The sequence below is a fragment of the Echinops telfairi genome, unplaced genomic scaffold (genome assembly GCF_000313985.2).
Source record: "Echinops telfairi isolate 266 unplaced genomic scaffold, ASM31398v2 ScPeMD7_9;HRSCAF=40, whole genome shotgun sequence".
Lineage (NCBI taxonomy): Eukaryota > Metazoa > Chordata > Mammalia > Afrosoricida > Tenrecidae > Echinops > Echinops telfairi.
Window position 1 is genome coordinate 69,049,285 of NW_022103906.1, and position 4,416 is coordinate 69,053,700.

The following is a 4,416-nucleotide window of genomic DNA, read 5'->3' on the forward strand; positions in this document are numbered from 1 at the left end:
GCCTCACTCTCTCATTGTCTCACTCACTGCCTCACTCTCTCATTGTCTCACTCACTGCCTCACTCTCTCATTGTCTCACTCACTGCCTCACTCTCATTGTCTCACTCACTCACTGCCTCACTCTCTCACTGCCTCACTCTCTCACTGCCTCACTCTCACTCACAAAAAAAAGAAAATGCAAAAACAAAAGAGGGGCAAAATATTTAAACAGACACTTCACAAAAGACATTCAAATGGAAAATCAGCATAAATATATGTATGAAAACATTCCATTGTTACTAACATAAAATTTCAAGTCTGGGAATTCCCTAAACCACCAGTTTTGATAATTTACAGGGCTTCTGACTGGTTTATTGTGATTTGATCTGATAAGAATTTGTTTTTCCACCCCAGATACACTGAAGTTTAATAATATCCTCAGGCTCTTCTTATCAATCGTATAGACTTGGGGATCCTATTCACTTCTAGATTCTGATTGAGTATATCTGGAGTGGAAATACATATTGTTGGAAGGGGTAGAACTGGAATAAACCAGTTCAAAATGCTGGTAATTTATTAGAAAAATTCAAAGAAATCATTGAAAGATATGCTGTTTTTGGTCTATTTTATCAAAGAGAAACAACACAGGTGCATTTAAACTGTGTTTCTAAACACAACACTATTGCTTGAGGACATATCACCCATCTGGCAGCAATGTGTGACAACACCCACAACATATTATCAACCAGTTAAGTTCATCTGAACTTTAGTGTCCTGGATTTTTATTGGAGCTTCATTTTATAGGTATGATTGATTCACTGACTACCCATGCAGTTGAATTTGTCATCACGTAGACTGATACAGATGATCCCACGCTGAATCACGTGGTTGATCTGACATGATCCGATTGTCAAGTGTGGCTAGCCTCCATCCTGAACAGAGACAGTTCTACCAGGTACGGTGTAGATGACCTCCAGACAGGTAAAGAGAAACACTTCTCTTTGTTCAAGGTGAAATTCTTTTCCACACGTCTTGTCAGTAAAACGGAATACCAATTATAGAATTGTAAGATAAAAATAATATAGGTAGACCAGTCTGCCTAGCATAGAGTATGTACTCAAATATGTTATCTATTTGTTTGTTTATTATTTTTACTGATAACAAGGCTTCTTCTCAGGACCCTTTTTCAGAAGGGGAGCAGATGACATGGATAATATGTTTATTATCTGATCTAAAACAACAAAAGGCCTCACTGCCATCTGACTCAGAGCTGCCCTATAGAACTGCCCCTGTGAGTTTCCAAGAGTGTAACTGTTATGGGAATAGAAAGCTTAGCCTTTTTCCCAAGGAGCAACCAGTGGTTTCAAACTTCAGACCTTTGGAACATAGCCCAGTGCATAACCACTATCCACTAAGCCATCAGGGGCCCTTTTTTATGACAGCTTAAGTAAGTCCCCATTGTGAAAATAATATTATTCCACAAACGACAGTGCTTTAGTCTTGCCCCACTGATCCAACAGGGGCTCTTCCTGACACCAGAGGTGGAAAGCTGACTTGAACCAACAGGCAGAATTGTTCCTCCAGATGGCTGCTGCTAGGGAAGAATCTTGCTACCAACCAGAGGAGGAGACCTGATGGTCTCATATTTTCCTGTTAAACAGAGTAGGCTTTTTCTGACCCCCTCTCCCACCAGCCCTGCTGAGGAAGGGAAGAAAACATGGGAATAATCTCATTAAGAAGACAGAAGTTCCAAGAGCACAACAGAGAGAAAGGAGGTTGAAAAGATCTTCTTGATGAGCAAAGGATGGAAAGAACACCATTAGCTGGCACCTATGTTCATTAAATGTTATGACAAACAACAACATCCATTTATTTATATTATTTAGAATTTTATTCAAATGCAGCTTTTCTTCATACTCCAAGCCCCAAAATATAAAAATATATTCCTAAATTTATAAACACTGACTAAACCCTTTTAAATCTTCCTTTTGTTTGCTTTTGTATAATATTCAGATTTTTGTAAAACCTTTCTGAGCCACGCATTACCTGCTACACGAACAAGTGTTAATGCAGTTCCTGTCTTTCCCCAAAAGGACCATAAAACTGCAAGACTGTTAGGATTTAAAGGACGGTTGTACATATTCAACCCAGGTGTTTCTAAATCACCTTCCCCAATCTCAAACAGTGCAATATTTGAATAGCTGTGGCAAAATGTCTTAGGAGTAGAGCCCATATTTGTACTAAGTTATGTTCTATTCAGAATAAATGCATAAAATAAAGCAAAACCTGATGACATATTTATTTTCAGGATAGTTCTATCATACAAATTTTATAATCTTATTTGAAAATCCAGCTGTGGAAAGGTATGTGTACTAGATAGATGGCTATTAAGCATTTGCCAGACCACAAAATCAAACTGTATATGATAAAGCAAGAGTTCTAAACCAATTCTAGTGCAATTCTTCCTTGAAAGTTAGAATCTATAATTAAACACTTAATTTATTATACATATAACAACCCAATTTGTGCTTATTGAAAATACTAAATAAAAAAGGTGACAATATTTTTCTTAAAATAATTGCCCCCGCCTCCCTCCTCCCACCTAAAAATTAGTTCTGGCTTTTAAAAGTCAGTCTTATCTAGAAGTGTTTCTATTAATAGAAGTGTCCTCTGTGCCCAAAATAATTAGTTTTCCACTTTCAATAAATTCCAAAGAACTTTGTCCCACACAAGAAATACTGGCTCAACATCTTGATAGAGTGCTTTGACTGGAAGACCAATTGGAGAGGAATGTCATTGTGTATTCTAGACCAATCCCAGGAAGACTCCAGGTTAAAACCTAGGCATTGTTATTTCTCTAATTTGGAAAAAAAAATTCATCTCATTATTCCAAAAACTCATAGCGTAAGTTTGATGTTCTCAACTTTAATAAGTTTCTCAAGCCTAAAGCACGCTCTTACTAGCCCTTGGTAGAAAGTTACCATTTGAATCAAAACAGTAAGTGATTGTGATTAATGCCTACTTTGCATTAATTGGCTCAAATGTGACATATATAAAATATCTGTCACTTTAGACACAGATCATTACAGGACATGTTTTCCACTTTCAATATGACTATAAAAATTAAAGTGAATTTTATTCAAGGAAAATCATGTAGAAAAATACATATTAGCAATTTGGAGTCAACAGATGCAATGATAAAGCCAAATCCTATTCCATATGGCCTAGAGACAAGCATATTATAAGATGTGGTTAATGTAATTAATACCATTAATCTACTGTCAGTGTGACATGCTAAAAGAATGAACTAATATTATTCCCATTATTTCCCCTTTCTCCATCACATTTGGCCTGCCTGGTGCACTTAAATGAATGGCATAGTTCAGTTTAGTATAGACAACCAGCACCTCATCAGGTTTAGAATTTATACTGTTTTCACATTGCCCTAGTTTATATGAAACATTCAGGAGAAAGATGAGGCTGTCGACTCCCATAAAAGTTGAAGGTCTTGGAAATCCAAAAGGATTCTGTCCCAGAGAGTTGCTAAGTCAGGATTTATTTCAGGGCAGTGAGTTTGGCGTTTGATTTTATGTGGAACGCTGTGCCTCTCTATTACCGACCCTACAAAAGACTATCTTATTTGCCTTGTCCAGCTAGCTCTTAAATTGTACACACTCACCCAATATTTTGCCCTCTCACCATTCTAATTTAGAATACTTTACATATGTGTGGAAGTAACAGACTATAGGAGGAAAGAAAGTTTGAACTATTGTACATTTGTGTAGTGTTTGATTTTTTTCTCCCCAAATCTTAAACTATGTCATCCCCCTTGCCCCCCACCAAACAAAAACCCAAACACCTGGTAAGCATACTTAAGTCAACGAAGTTGGACTTTTAAGAAAGCACACTATTTTTTCATCCCCATTCAATAGGACAATAAGGAAGATGAAAGCTACAAGCCTATAAGAATAAACACTTGGAGTGAGGGTCCTTTAATAGAAGTTTTAACAAGTCAGATGAACAAGTGCTGCCTATGAATCAGGAAGGAAAAGTGATGTGTTAGGAGAGCTAACAGGAGAGTTTAGGCAGAGATTCCAGGAAGAATTCTGGAGGAACTCTGGACTTAGAAGATGACCTCTACTAAGATGTCAGGGTACAGCAAGCAAAGAGTCACGGGATCCAAGAGTCGCGGGAGCAAACATTAATCACTGGAGGCAGACCAGGGGCATTCCATGATAAAAGCTTTGGAGTGGGCCTCGAAAGCAGACAGCCCGGATTAGAATGAAAGGACGGAGTGTTCCATGAGGAAGACTCTAGGAAAAGGGTCCCAAAGGGAAGTGGCCAGGGGTGTGACTAGGATGAGAGTCCAAGTGTGCTAAATCCTGCTTTCCAAATAACTCAGGCAAAGATAATGCCTGAAGATAAAAACACATACTC

At 37.8% G+C, this 4,416-nt stretch overlaps 1 protein-coding gene across 1 annotated transcript in view; it reads right to left on the reverse strand.

Moving 5' to 3' along the window:
* Window positions 1-4,416, reverse strand: part of CEP44 (centrosomal protein 44) — a 46,481-nt gene that overhangs the window by 540 nt on the left and 41,525 nt on the right. The gene's annotated exons all lie outside the window — the stretch shown is intronic.